We start from the raw sequence: 16,041 nt of genomic DNA on the forward strand, positions 1-16,041 counted from the left end.
TCCCCCCCAACCTCCACCCCCCCCAAAACCTCCACCCCCCCACCTCCACCCCACCCCAACCTCCACCCCCCCCAACCTCCACCCCCCCCCAACCTCCACCCCCCCCCAACTCTCCCCCCCCAACCTCCCCCCCCCAACCTCCCACCCCCAACCTCCACCCCCCACCTCCACCCCCCCAACCTCCACCCCCCCCAACCTCCACCCCCCCAACCTCCCCCCCCCACTTCACCCCCCCCAACCTCCACCCCCGCCAACCTCCCCCCCCCAACCTCCACCCCCCCCCAACCTCCACCCCCCCAACCTCCACCCCCACCAACCTCCACCCTCCCAACCTCCACCCCCCCCAACCTCCACCCCCCCAAACCTCCACCCCCCCCCAACTTCCACCCCAACCTCCACCCCCCCCCAACTTCCACCCCCAACCTCCCCCCCCCCAACCTCCACCCCCCCAACCTCACCCCCCCCAACCTCCACCCCCCCCAACCTCCACCCCCCCCAACTTCCACCCCCAACCTCCCCCCCCCAACCTCCACCCCCCCAACCTCCCCCCCCCAACCTCCACCCCCAACCTCCACCCCCCCCCAACCTCACCCCCCCAACCTCCACCCCCCCCCCAACCTCCACCCCCCCAACCTCCACCCCCCCCAACCTCCCCCCCCCCAACTTCCACCCCCAACCTCCCCCCCCAACCTCCACCCCCCCAACCTCCCCCCCCAACCTCCACCCCCAACCTCCACCCCCCCCAACCTCCACCCCCCCAACCTCCACCCCCCAACCTCCACCCCCCCCCTAACCTCCACCCCCCCAACCTCCCCCCCCCAAACTTCCACCCCCCAACCTCCCCCCCCCAACCCATCCCCCCCAACTCCCCCCCCAACCTCCACCCCCAAACCTCCACCCCCACCCCCCAACCTCCACCCCCCCCCAACCTCCACCCCCCCAACCTCCACCCCCCCCAACCTCCACCCCCCCAACTCCACCCCCCCCCCAACCTCCCCCCCCCCCCAACCTCCCCCCCCCCAACCTCCCCCCCCCAACCTCCACCCCCAACCTCCACCCCCCCACCCCACCCCCCAACCTCCACCCCCCCAACCTCCACCCCCCCCAACCTCCACCCCCCCCCAACCTCCACCCCCCCCAACCTCCACCCCCCCCCCACCTCCACCCCCACCTCCACCCCCCCAAACCTCCCCCCCACCCCCAACCTCCCCCCCCCAACCTCCACCCCCAACCCTCCACCCCCCCCCCACCTCCCCCCCCCCAACCTCCACCCCCAACCTCCACCCCCCCCCCTAACCCTCCACCCCCCCAACCTCCCCCCCCCCAACTTCCACCCCCAACTCCCCCCCCCCAACCTCCATCCCCCCAACCTCCCCCCAACCTCCACCCCAACCTCCACCCCCCCCCAACCTCCACCCCCCCAACCTCCACCCCCCCCAACCTCCACCCCCCCCAACCTCCACCCCCCCCCAACCTCCACCCCCCCCCCCCAACCTCCCCCCCCCCAACCTCCCCCCCCCAACCTCCACCCCCAACCTCCACCCCCCAACCTCCACCCCCCCAACCTCCACCCCCCCCAACCTCCACCCCCCCCAACCTCCACCCCCCCCCCAACCTCCACCCCCCCCAACCTCCACCCCCCCCCCAACCTCCACCCCCAACCTCCACCCCCCCCCAACCTCCCCCCCCCCCAACCTCCCCCCCCCAACCTCCACCCCCAACCTCCACCCCCCCAACCTCCACCCCCCCAACCTCCACCCCCCCCAACCTCCACCCCCCCCCCAACCTCCACCCCCAACCTCCACCCCCCCCAACCTCCACCCCCCAACCTCCACCCCCCCCAACCGCCACCCCTCCCAACCTCCACCCCCCCCCAACCTCCACCCCCCCCCCAACCTCCACCCCCCCCCAACCTCCACCCTCCCCCCAACCTCCACCCCCCCCCCCAACCTACACCCCCCCCAACCGCCACCCTCCCAACCTCCACCCCCCCCCAACCTCCACCCTCCCCCCAACCTCCACCCCCCCCCCAACCTCCACCCCCCCCCCCAACCTCCACCCCCCCCAACCTCCACCCCCCCAACCTCCACCCCCCCCAACCTCCACCCCCCCCAACCTCCACCCCCCCCCCCCAACCTACACCCCCCCCCGCGGGCGATGCGCGCGCACGCGGCGGTGACTCACGCGCATCGTGGGGCGCGCGCGGGCTCCTTCATGTGGCCACGCGATCAACAGCGAAGGTGGGCGGCGGGGCAGGGCGGGGGGTATTATTAGACATCGTCTGTTTTGAAACCTGGGTTGGGCAAGACCTACGCTGACGCATAACGCAGACATCTCGTGTAAGAGATACCCCACCCCCCCTCCCAATTGCCACTCGTAACCCAATGACCCCCTGCACCACCTCGCGAGGGCCAAGTGTAAACCGAGCGATCGCCTCTTCGCTGTTGGTCACCAAGTCCAGGGAGGCGTAGGTCAGCTGATAATGCGGCTCTTGTTACCACAATTCTCCCTTTCCCACTGTCACAACCGAGCCGCGCCAGCGCGGGGCTCTCGCGGTACGGGTAGTTTTCCACTGGCTGCTTGCCGAGCTGGAGCTGGAACCAACCATCTGGCTCGGAGCCAAGTAGGGCCGAGGGCGGGGATAATGATGCGGTTGTTGCGTGTGACGTCAGTCAGTGCGCTGTAAGGATAAAGCGAGTTTTTTATTAAAGAGTTTTTTTATCGTCTCCCAATTTCATCGTGAAACGACGAATCCGTTCAAGACAGTGCATGACCCCTCTGTTCGAGCACTGTCCGCGGAAGCAGATATCACAGAGTTATTTAACACGTAGGCTTTCTCGACCAATATTCTATTCTGGCAAATCGCCCGATGATGCTGGCTGATGTAATTACCAGCGAAACGTCGTACGGCTCAAATTGTGAATGTTGTCGATTTAGTCTCCAACACACCGGTGGACTGAAGTAGTAAACTAATTGGCACGTTTTGTTTACGAAACAAATTCCTTACTAATTGGCTTGCCGGGTGGTGGAGGGTTACGACGCATTTATACTTACGCGATCTATCCCAAAAATCTTTGTGATGAATCACAGAGCTGCTTGTGAGCTCCCCAAAGTGAACCTCCGTGCCACGCGCCCACCCTGATGCGGAGACGTATTTGTCGCAAATTGATCGTGTGAGTTCTCAAAAAGGTGGAATTCAGACAACGCAAGTTTAGAACCAAATATAACCGCAAGGGGAATCGTTTGTGCGGTCACCTCGATTGGAAGCCAAGATCGCAGAGGAGTTGGCTGCTCTGACCTCTGAGTCACCCAGCCGCCTCTGTGGTTTTAACATTTTGCCAAAAATAAATTCCAGCTGACTAAAAACACACGTGCGAGAGAGAAGTCAACGAGAGTTCCTCCTCGAATGAAGGCCAAAGCCGGCGCTTTTATCCCCTGGCTCAAGCACCGAGTTCCCCGATTTCAGGACCGCTCATTCCACATTCCCTCGGCGGAGGCACGTCCATCCGCCGAGGGGGAAACATCCCCACGAATCTGTTCCTCGTTTTATCGACGACGGTGCCGAGAGGGCGCTGCCTCGAACCCACGGTTAACTTGAAACTCGCTTATGCGCAGAGAAGCGCGCTTGGAATGTTCGTTTAGTGACGGCGGGGACAGCCGCACAAGACAAGATAACAATGATTGATTGATGATGATGACGACGACGATGCTGATGGCCTTCGGTGATCTTCCGTCCGTGCCATTCACCAAGCAAGGGGGCAGGAAACGCTCGCCGTGACCCAGAACGCACGGTGGCGGGGAGAAGTTACAACATCGCAGCTCCCTCTCACGCATGCAAATGTGACGTGTGCACGAGACAATGTAGCTGTCGTGGGCAGTAATTTAAACCGAACGATATACTTTTATTTTACCAGGTGAGGCCCACTCAGCTGTGAAGCTATTTTTCAGAAGCGAACTTGGCCACAAAAGAATATCTCGACAAAGTGGCTCATCGCGTGGAGATGTCGAGCAGCCAACAAATACTCGAGACGCGTGTCTTCAATTTAAATGTGGAGGGGAAAACCCGGAGGACCCGGAGAAAAATCCATGCAACCACGGGGATAACACGCAAACTCCAAATGTACAGCAGGCGTCAGGGTCGGGATCGAACCCACGTCCTCCTGTATACCAGGCGAGGTAGTTAACGTCTCCTAGCCTCCGTGATCATGATGAGAGAGAGACATGCAAACTCCAAATGTACAGCAGGCGTCAGAGTCGGGATTGAACCCACGACCCCCTTATACCAGGCGAGGTAGTTAACATCTCCGAGCCACCGTGATGATGATGATGAGAGAGAGAGACACGCAAACTCCAAATGTACAGCAGGCGTCAGGGTCGGGATTGAACCCAGGACCTCCTGTATACCAGGCGAGGTAGTTAACATCTCCTAGCCACCGTGATGATGATGAGAGAGAGACACGCAAACTCCAAATATACAGCAGGCATCAGGGTCGGGATCGAACCCACGACCTCCTGTATAGTAGGCGAGGTAGTTTAACATCTCACCACCATACTCATCACCAGCCATGGTCAATCTACTGCTGGATGATAGACTACCCAAGCCGCTGCTACATCTCACGATCCTGCAATGTAACAATCCGTCACGAACTGATTTAATGTCTCCATCTCCTCCTTAGAGGCCGACGTAATTCTATACCGTCGGACTAGCGACGCGTTCCGCCCATTCCCACTCACACAGCCGATATAATTAACCAATTACAACGCAATGAACGTTGGTGGCTCTCCCTCTGAGTGGAAGGTGGTGGGTGGGTGGGAGGAATGCTGTCCGCCCGGTCTCTGTTGCCCGAAGAGTCGGCCTAATGAGTTAGCCCTTGAAACCCCAGACCTGATATATCTCAGGGTCCCGCCCGAGATGGTAATCAGCCTCTCGCTGTCTTAACGAGGTCAATTAAAGTGAATCCTCTCCCGAAGTCCTCTCGGCGTGGCGAGCGGAGCTCGACATTTGGCATTTAGCTCCTGTGACATATTGCCACACGCAAGAGAAGAATGTTGAAGTCTGCGCTAATCGCTTGAAATATGTGGATTGTTCAATAATTTCACTATTATTTCAGGAAACAAATATAGTACATTGCTACTACGAAAGTGTTTATAGATCAGGCGCTGCCAATTTCTGCCCTGGCCCATACATTGAACGGCGGAGATGCAACGATGAGATGCCAGCGCTTTTGGGTAGGGGTCTAATCTCGATCTGGATTCTACCAACTCAGCCGGAGTGGGGAGTGGGGGGTTGGGCGCGAACTTTGACTAACGCATTAACATGGATTCGTCTGTTTCAGCAGCGCGTTCAATTACAAGAATAATAACACGGCGATGTTGTAGAGATACAGTTGTTATACGTATATCCGCAGGCCTTTGACACAATTCTATCGAGCATATTTATCCGTCCGCGTACCGTTTTGAAGAGATGCAGAGCGTGTCGGACGACCACTGGCGATTCCGGGATGAACACGAAAACAACGCTCAGGCAAGCCGCCCCTAGACTCGGCCGTGATTCCTTCCGAAAAAAACTCGCTCCGGTCTTCCATCCTGCCTCGCTCGGTCCCATTTCTAACCCTTGGTGTCTCTTATCCATCATGCCGCGGAGGGGGGGGGGGTCGGACCCCCAAAACCGCCACAAATTATATAACATTTACGCACAGTGTGATGGCGGTTAGTGCGCTGCGCTACGAACCTGGCGACCCGAGTTCGATTCCCGCCCACGATTATCTGAACTGGTCCTGGGCCTCCCTTAGGTCGACCTAGCCTCAAATGAGTACCTGGTGCGGTGTGTAAAGTAAAAAAAAATTGCCGCTGGGGAGACAAAGGCGGCCGGACGTGGTGCTGGCCACCCACCACCTCGTGTGCCGTGCCGGCCTTCATAGGTGCTCGCAAACAGCACTTGCCCCAACAATTTGTTAAGGCTACACGGGGGATATTTTTCTTTGGATTGGCCGCCATCTCACCCCGGCCTTGTCGGGTTCTCGTGGTTTTTTCCCAATTGGATGCAATCGGCAGTGAAACGTCACAATGCAATCAGTGAGACGCACGTGCGCGCGTGTGCGTCACGGGGAGCGGTGGCGCAGTGGTGTGGTGCACTGCGCTACAAATCTAACACCGATGGCGATTATCTGAACCGGTCCGGGGCCTCCGCTAGGTCGACTTAACCTCAAATGAGTACCTGGTGCGGTGCGTGAACATCGCCACTGGGGAGACAAAGGTGGTCGGGCGTGGTGCTGGCCACCCACCCCCTCGTGAACCGTGCCGGCCTTAATGGGTGCTCGCTAACAGCACTTGTCCCAAAAGTCTGTTAAGGCTATACGGGGGGTCCTTTGTCTTTGGTGTGTTTATTATTTTCCCTGAAGAATTGCACTCGGGTTGCACTCCGTTGCGTTCCAATTGCACGCACTCCACCATTCTCAAATGACACAGTGAGACCGACAATACCACCTCTTTGTGGTTACCCATGCAGGTGAATTCTCTGCACGCTGCATGCACCGGATGATTGGTAATCGCAGTATGTATGGTCACATGTTATACAGTACTATTGATAGTCACCAATGGCGATGTTGTGTTGCGTATGATACAATTTAAAGTCGAACTCGGCCTGTAGGCATTGGCCGATCACCTGCACATCGGTTCACGCCAACGCTGCCTCGCCGATGAGACCCTGTGCGATCGAAACCGACCACACACACACACAGTTGTGTCTGTACTGGGGCAATGCTGGTGAGGTGAGGCATCCTCCAGAAGGCCGTGGGGGATGATGGGATGTGTCAAATAAATACGTTGACGTTTTTATTTTGTTTTTATTCTGCGAGACGGAAGTTGGAAGCAGAGTCTGTCGTTCTGCTCTGTAATCTCTATGCAGTGTTCTCCACTTTCTACAAATGTATTTCGCGATGATGCTTTTGTTGTCACTTTCAAAGACAACGCGTGTATCATTATCAGAGCGTGTTTTGTGTCTGCATGTTCATCACAAGCATCGTGTGTGGTCATCTCAGACTTGATTCCTCGCAAAAGTTTTCCATTTGGTGTTTGAGCATCTTCACAGAAAGGGTAAAACCAATTTTTTTTTCATACTTTGATACTGGCAAAAAATGTATCCCATGATATCGTTGCTTCACCCTGAGCTATCAATGCTATGTGTGGCATTGTCTCTGTGCTGTTCGCCTATTAGCGATGTTCTCTGGTCTGACGCCGGTGAGACTAGGCCATGAAGAAGGTTGCCTCTGGTGTAGGCCAATCACTTTCAAAGACAATGAAATATATATTATTATCAGCGCATGTTTTGTGTTTGCATGTTCACCTCCAAGTACTGTGTGTGGTTAGTGCAGACTTGATTATTTGTAAAAGGTTTATATTTGGTGTCAACATCTTAACATGTTGTATTGCCAGAGAGGGTAAAACATATTCTTATTTAACAGTGTTCGGGACCTTTAAAAGGAAAAAAAAGATGTACAAACCGGCGACGTTTCGGGTAATGTCCTTTTTCCATAGGACGTAAATGTGCACGTAAGTGGCGTTGTAGGGAAGGGCTAAGGACCATTGCCCGAAACGTCGTCTGTTTCATTTTTGTGCGTCTTGTTAGACGGCTCGTGTTGTGTACAGGCTAGCAACAGTAATCGTGTGTTAAATAAAAAAAGTGCCTCCAAGTATGACTGTCTCCGAGTTAGTCACTGCCCTATGAAGGGCCACACACGTTGTTGTTGTTGTGACTGGCGTGTGTGTGGAGTCTCCATGCTAACGAATGCCCCCAGTTCCATGCAATGCGGGCTGCAATCGGCAGTGGCCGAAATCTCTAATCCCGCGCCGCGTGACGATGCTGCAGTGACGCCTGGCGGCCATTCTGGGCATTTCGCAACACCACCTGGCAAATACGAGCCACGGACACAGACAAAGATCCCCCGTGTAGCCGGCACAGACTGTTGGGGCAAGTGCTGTTAGCGAGTAGCAGCACCGATGAAGGCCGGCACGGCACACGAGGCGGTGGGTGGCCAGCACCACGCCCGGTCGCCGTTGTCTCCCTTAGCGCGGTTGGCTACATACGCTGCGAAAGAAGTTCAGCATACACACATGCAAGTCACGATCTCCTGGCTTGATGGCAGCACAGCAAGCGGGTTCCTCTTCGTCTGGATCGTCCCTGCCCACCCACCCCCACCCCACTGAATGAGTAAACACTCATTCATGGAGCTGGCTAAACATCCCAATATTGGACCGCAGACCTTGGGCAATTGTTGACGCCGATCCTGGCTGCCCTCCCGCGTGCGATTTCCAACGCCTCTGAGTCGTTCTCGAGACAGAGAGAGGAGTCTGAACACACGCACAGACAAACTTTAGCCCGTCACAAATTTGTGCTTTTATTCATTTTGTTTTGCCGGCAGCGGATTGACAAAGGGGCTGAACGTTAGGAACACGTGCAGGACGGAGGAGCAACAGCGCGGCCACATCGTTAGCTGGGTCGGTGCTCGCAGGTCCCTGTGAAGGTGATCACCCGCGGCGAAGAGAGTCACCACTCACAGCACAGCGGCGACAACGCAGAGGGCTCTGCCGCATACATCGGAAGGACATCTGCGTTGGGAGACGGGCGGCACAGTGACTGACACCCGTGGCCTCACATCGAGAAGGTCCTGGGTTCGAATTGCAGATGGGGCGTCTTTCTGCGTGGAATGTTTTTTTTTTATTCTCTCTCCCAGTTCTGCGTGGGATTCATCCGGGTTCTCTGGTTTTCCATGAGAGCTATAAAATAAATAAATATGTAACTGGTAGTGCCTAACAAAAAAAAAATTCCAAAGCTGTAAAATTCCATGCAAATGACTCACACGTGATCTCACAACAGCAGAAGCAGCAGCATCGTCCCCTACCGCGACACACTTGGCAGGACCCTCGTGAAACATGGGTCTTGAGACTCGCAGAAGCTTTTGCTGACTAAACGAGCGCGCGGTCATAACTCATAATAAATAAATACATAAATTTCCGCGGGAGGTTCGCGGGGTCGGGGCTCCGTTAGGCTGCCCTGGGGTCAGTGACTGCGGGTGTGCACGTGGACGTTAAAGACCCACACATTTTTTGGGAGCCAAAAAAAACTAAACCACGGGGCCCATTCGGAGGAGACGGAAGCGGCACCGTGGCCGCTGTTCAGTGACCCACGGGGCCCAAATGGAGTCGAGCCCAGGGTCGGTGTCACGACGTCACCTCGGGCGGGCAGGAACGAGCAGAGACAATCCGTACCGGGGGGTTTGTCAAAGCGGCTCGGCGTTTAGTGCCGGCGGCGTCGGCGTCGTCGTGATCGCGGTTGAGTCAAGGTCAAAAGGGTGTCGAGTCATTAGACCTCCTTTGTCAGTATCAAAATATAATAATAGGGGTGTTCCCCTCTTTTTTCCGTACGCATTTTGGCGTCCTCTGGTCTAGCACCAATTGAGATGAGGCTCAAAAGAAAGCTGTCTCTGGTGTGGACCAATCCGTTTCAAGGACAATGCAAATATTACCAGTGTGTTTTTTGTTTGCATTCTGACCACAAGTATTGTGATTAATGCACGCATGATTCCTTGTAAAAAAGGTTTCAGTTTTGTTGCCAGAAAAAAGGGGAAAACCCCTATTATTATTATAGGGTGTCGAGTATTAACGCGAGTCCCGTGTCCAACGCAAGCAGAGTGCAGTCTCCACCACGCTCACGCCGCGTAAGCGTGGAGGAGAACGCCAAAGCGGTACCCGCTTTATGAACCTTTGGAACGATGATGGGACGAGTTGAGAGTCGAGCCGAACTTTGAGTCGTCACCTTCCGACCGTGTGCGATGCCCCTGACGTATAAACACCCAAACAGGTCGTCTACACGCGGAGGATTTGAACGTCTAAAACGGAACTTAAAAATGACAAATGTGTGCACCGACGGTTACACACTCGAAAAACCGTGAGCATTAGCGACATGCAATGGACTAACTAAAAAGAAAAAAACACGAATTCTACATCCCACGTTTAGAATAAAACAGGACCAGTATGATGAATTCCTGCAGTCACGAAAGCTTTAGGTGAAGATTTAATCTACAGTGTGTTGAACTTCTTTCGCACCGTACGTAGCCAACCGTGCTAATCGGAGGTGCCGGGAAGGATTGGACACCAAACTAAACACTAAACGCCGTTCTAATCCACCCCCATCTCTCCACCGATTGTCTGCGCTGCGGAGTCGCGTTGTTGTGTGTGTAGATAGTGGGGGGCGGTAGTGTACGAATCCGGCGACCCGGGTTCGATTCCCGCTCACGGCCAACACCGGTGACGACTATCTAAACCGGTCCTGGGCCTCCCCCTAGATCGACTCAGCCTCAAATGAGTACTTGGTGCGATGTGTAAACATCGCCACTGGGGAGGCAAAGGCGGCCGGGCGTGCTTGTTGGCCATCCACCCCCTCGTGTGCCGTGTCCAGCCTTCGTCGGTGCTGCTCGCTCACAGCACTTGCCCCAACAGTCCGTTAAGGCTACACGGGGGATCTTTATCTTTGTAGTGGTCACTGGTATCCCGGTATGACGCCTGGAGTCGAACTCAGCCTCTCTGACCCTCGCAGGAGACTCCATCCGAACTCGTAAACATTCAGCGAGGGTTCCACTTTGCGAGAGAGAGCAGAGAAAAATAACAAAAAAAGTTGGGTCCAGAATGCCAGCACGTGGTGGTGTGGGTCACGTGACACACCACGTGAGCTTCCCAGGCGATTGCTTGCTCGGTACAGCTGACGCAGACGCAGAGCTGTCGACCCGGACTCTTTACCCCGTATTCTTGTCGAGTTTTCAGGTCCATACGGGGGCGTACGGCCGTTTCAATACGGGCGACAAACATTTTGTTCGTCTATTTGTGTTTGTGTTTCTCCCTTGTGATGGGACTTTGTAGGATGAACGTTGAGATTTCCAAGGGCACGGGGTGACCAATAATGTGTGAATTGTTCTCTAACAAGGTAGGGCTACTGATAAGGAGTTGACAGGTATGGAGACGGCTCAGCTGAATGAACACGTGAGGCTTCCATACCGTCAATGAACATCGTTCGGTGTTATTTATTTTTCACTTAATATGCATTAACCTAAAGCTTAGACACTGCCAAGCAGAACAGTACGACCCACCACGCACGGTTGCATTGACGAACACCGCTATCCAGTGAGCTTCGCTCACAATCAACATTAACAACGTTAACAACAGCAGCAGCAATAATAATAATAATAATCATGTGTATGCATAGCATCGTCGTTCATGGAGAAATCGCAGGTCAAATCGCCGCTCTAGATTATATGACCCCCCCCCCTCACCCCCTCCCCCCAGAACCGGCGTCACCAGCAACGATTGCCCGAGCTCTGCTGGTCCTATCATCATTGGGGACGTTTGGTCAACTCCAGTGACGATTTTGTTGAAATCTAGCGTTGACTCTGCGTCTTTTAGACACACCGTGAAGTGGATTTTTTTGGGTCATTTAAAAACAAACGTCCCCCCCCCCTCTGTCCCCTTCCCCCCCCGGTAGAGTTGTTGTCAACTTGCCATGCCACGCCACAGCCATCCATCGGTGGTAGTGTCAGGATGAAGGTGCAAGTCGACCAAATTTTTGCAAAAAACCGTTGACGGAAAGAAAAAACACAACACGCAGTGCCCTGTTGGCGTTCGGCAGGCGACGTCTTCTACGTGGACACAGAGAGAGAGAGCGACGCCGAGTCCGCGTGTCCCAGTGCAGAACTCGTGCGGACGCGCGAGAGGTAAAGCGCAGCCCCGCAAGTGCTCGCCCGCGTCGCCGCTGCTGGATCCGCGCTTACGGAAAGGAGGCATTTTTGTTGTTTGGACACAATCTTCCACACTGGCCGCGCGTCCTTGGGAGACGACGTGTGACTAGCCACACTTTACCCCACCCGTCATCTTGGCTGCGTCCTCACCCATTTATACTGCTGGGTGGATGGAGGCGGGGCGGTGGCAGTGGGCAGGGAGGGAGGGCGAGGAGGATTTCAGTCACTTGCGCCGTGGCTTCACGACCAGGCTTGCACTCCCAACCACACGACGAGGAAACGCTCGGGGAGGTGGGGGGACACGGCGTCTCAGGCGCCTCGAGACAGAGGTTGCAAACGGGTTTTGATTCCTTACCCGTACCCGGCCACACCAGGGTCGCAAACGGGTGCCCGTACCCGGCCGTACCCGTACCCTACCCATACCCGGCCAGGTACGGGTAGGGTACGGGTATCGGGTACCTGATTGCGACCTCTGGGATGAAGCCATGTTGCAAGCACGGGTGGGTTGATTCTAGGAACTTGAATTGTGAGAAGAGACAAGACGTTGGGAAATGAGTGACAAACGGTTACTCACCAGTGACTCACGGCCTACCCGTACCCGTACCCGGCCGCACCAGGGTCGCAAACGGGTACCCGTACCCGGCCGGGTACGGGTAGCCGGGTATCGGGTAGGGTACGGGTATCGGGTACCCGGTTGCGACCTCTGCCTCGAGACGAGACCTGCAAAATCGCCGTTCAACCCACGTCAATCGCGACCGAAGACAAAGATCTCCCCCCGCCCCACCCTGTATAGGCTGTAACAGACTGTTGGGGCAAGTGCCGAGAGAGAGTGGCAGCACCTACGAAGGCCGGCACGGCGCACGAGGGGGCGGGTGGCCAGCACCACGCCCGCCGGCCAACGTTTACGCAACGTACGAGGTACTCCGTTTGAGGCCGAGTCGACCTAGGGGAGGCTCAGGACCGGTTCAGATAAATAGGGGTCGCTGGCGTTGGTGGGCCGTGGGCGGGAATCGAACTCGGCTCGCCGGGCTCGGAGCGCCGCGCTCGAACCGCGACACCAGCGCTCAATTGGGATCGCACAGCGGCTGTCATCGCCCCCTACTGGCAGCCGACTGGCGCCCGCTCGCAGGCCACGTGCCGAGTCACCTGGTACCACGCAGGGACAGCTGCTGCTGCTGCTGCCACTGGGGGTGCCCTATGGAACGCCTTGAAATGCTGTCACCTAAAGCGCTCAGAGACCCCCTCCGACCCCGTCGGGTCGGACTGGAACCCGCGGAGACCTAGCACGCGCCATCGAGAGGGATGCACGAGAGGCAGTGAGCACGTCAGCAAGGGGACCTCTAAAAGCAGCGCGGCACGGACACGGCACGCACTTGCCGCAAGGGCCTATTCCACCCACGCCACCCATTCCATCCATGTCACCCGTTCCACCCACACCACCCATGCAACCCGCGACAACCCGCGCCACCCGCGACAACCCACGCCACCCGCGACAACCCACGCCACCCGCGACACCCGCGCCGCCGAGGTCGAGCGAGTCCACAGGGTGATTTGGGGATTCTGTTTTACAGCAGAAGGAGAGGAGAACGAGAGCGTTCCTGCCAGCAAACCCCGACGAAGCCCACTCGGCGCTCTGCACCGCGGCAGTTTCCAAGTTCCGTCGATGAGGTTCGCAGCGAAGGGAGAGTACAAAGGGAAATTATTGCCCCCCTGAAGCATCATTCTAAATGTGCAAAACTTGCTCCGTGTCGTTCTGTTGATCTCCCGAGTGTGTGCGTGTGTGCGTGCGTGTGCGAGTGTGTGCGTGTGTGTGTGTGCGTGCGTGTCAAGTCTTCGGCAGGCAGTGCGAGGCGAGCGCCCGCAGGTTATTTCGGCGCTCCCGTAACATGGAAGACGTTAAAAACGCAGCGCGGTGGAAGGAATGGAGCGTGTCCGTAGATGACGTTCCTCCGAAGAGATGGAGCGATGAAACCGGCTCGTGCGCGGGTGTCCGGTTGGGGGCGTCGCATCGCAGCATCGCGACGGATGGCGCCGGCCTGGAGAGGCGCCTTCATCCAGCAGTGGACAGAACCTGGCCGGTGACGAATTGGACCCCGACTCATTTTTACTTTGCGACTTCAAGAACAGAGAGGGATGAGATCAGGAGCAAGGTGGGGCCATCGCATCGTGGCATCGAGAGAGACGGTTTTCGGGAGGCCTTCACATCCGGCAGTGGATAGACCACGGCCGATGATGGCGCCGACGACAACGACGAGGACGAGGAGGGCTTCCACCTACGGACGGCGGCCGCGCCCACGGCCGCGGCGGCCTTCACTCGTCCTGGCGCGGCGTGGCGGCCTTCTTGCCGTTGTGGCTCGAGGCTCCGCCGCCCGCCGCCATCGCCGCCCTCTTCTTGGTGGGGCCCTGCCTCGGGGGCTGGGGGGGCCCCGGCTTGGCGGCCTTGGAGGGCCTCTGCTTAGCGGGCTGCTTGGGCTGCTTGGTCAAGGCCGCAGCGCTGCGGGGGAGCGAGAGAGGTGACGGCGCGGCCGGGCATGCGGTGCGTCGCAGGGCAACCCCGAGGAATGCCCCTCACACAACGATTTCGATTTAAAGCTTTCGTGACTGCAGGGATTCATATTCTTGGTTCTTTCGGTAAAGTCACGTAGAAGGGAAATATTCCACGTGACTTTACCGAAAGAACCAATAAAGATGTAACACGTTGTAGTATAGTAATAATAGTAATAATCAATTCCAGCCACTCTCAGTCCACGACTCTATCGCTGTGCGCCGACTTCTGAACTCACCTGGCAGAAGTGGACACGGCCGTGGGGGGCGACTGCTGCCGTCCGCCATCACCGTCCGAGCCCGCGGCCTTCTAAACGACACGCGGACAAAACAAAGATCCCCCGTGTGGCCTTAATTAGACGTTCAGGGCCAAGCGCTGTCAAGCGAGCACTTTAGAAGAGCGGAGACCGACCGCGACGTCCGTTTTGTCCTCTGGCGACGCCGCAAGGCGACTGGGACTTCTCAAAGCGTGAAGCTGCAACACGGCGACACCAGGTGGGTAACGGTGCGATCGTCGCCGCACCTCGGTGACGGGTGGCCCCCGCTAGTTGTTACCACGGTGACGACGTGTTGGCTACCAGGAGGTCGTGGGTTCGTTCCCGACCCTGACGATGCCTGTATATTTGGAGTCTGCGTGTCTCTCTCTCTCTCTGTCTCCCCGTGGTCGCGTGGATTTTTCTCCCGGGCCCTCCGTGTTTTCCCTCCACATTTAGAATCAACGTCACGCGTTTCCATTAATTCCACTACTCGGCCGCCATTTTGACGCGATGGCAAGCCGCCACTTGGTTTTCGAGCTATCATTTGTGGCAGCCCAGGTCGCTTTCTTAAAAAAAAAGAGCCAGAGATAGCTCAAGCGGGGCCTTGCACCTGGTAAAATAAAATAAGATGTTTTATGTTTGGTGTCGGTAGCCTTGCACCTGGTAAAATCAAATAAGATGTTTTATGTTTGGTGTCGGTAGCCAGCGGTACCTTGGCCTCGAGACCGTTGCTGAAGGCCGCCGCGGGTGGGCGACTCGTGTCCCCGTCGCTTCGCTCTCCAGGGACGGACCCCAGTGGAGGGGAGCGAGTGGCAAACCGAGGGAACTCCGGCAGCAAATCTTGACCGGGAGGGGGGGGGCACGCAACGGCATCGTGTAAGCCTCAACAGACTATTCTAGATTTGAAGCTTTCGTGACTGCAAGGATTCATATTCTCAGGTTTTTCGGTAAAGTCACGTGACTTTACCGAAAAACCTGAGAATATGAATATACCTCAACAGACTGTTTGGGGCGAGCGTGGAGAGGTGAGGGGCGTGGGGAGGTGAGGGGCGTGGGGAGGTGAGGGGCGTGGGGAGGTGAGGGGCGTGGGGAGGTGAGGGGCGTGGGGAGGTGAGGGGCGTGGGGAGGTGAGGGGCGTGGGGAGGTGAGGGGCGTGGGGAGGTGAGGGACATGGGGAGGTGAGGGAGGTGAGGGAGGTGAGGGGCGTGGTGAGGTGAGGGGCGTGGGGAGGTGAGGGACATGGGGAGGTGAGGGAGGTGAGGGGCGTGGGGAGGTGAGGGGCGTGGGGAGGTGAGGGACATGGGGAGGTGAGGGAGGTGAGGGGTGGGGGGAGGTGAGGGCCTTTGGGAGGTGAGGGGCGGGGTGAGGTGATGGGCGTGGGGAGGTGAGGGGCGTGGGGAGGTGAGGGGCGTGGGGAGGTGAGGGACATGGGGAGGTGAGGGAGGTGAGGGGTG

At 57.3% G+C, this 16,041-nt stretch overlaps 1 pseudogene; it reads left to right on the top strand.

Moving 5' to 3' along the window:
* The first annotated feature begins 518 nt into the window (after positions 1-518).
* Positions 519-1,817, top strand: LOC133354666 (basic proline-rich protein-like; annotated as a pseudogene).
* Positions 1,818-16,041: the final 14,224 nt, after the last annotated feature.

This window comes from Lethenteron reissneri, chromosome 48 (genome assembly GCF_015708825.2).
Source record: "Lethenteron reissneri isolate LAM-NWPU_2019-01 chromosome 48, ASM1570882v1, whole genome shotgun sequence".
NCBI classification, from domain to species: domain Eukaryota; kingdom Metazoa; phylum Chordata; class Hyperoartia; order Petromyzontiformes; family Petromyzontidae; genus Lethenteron; species Lethenteron reissneri.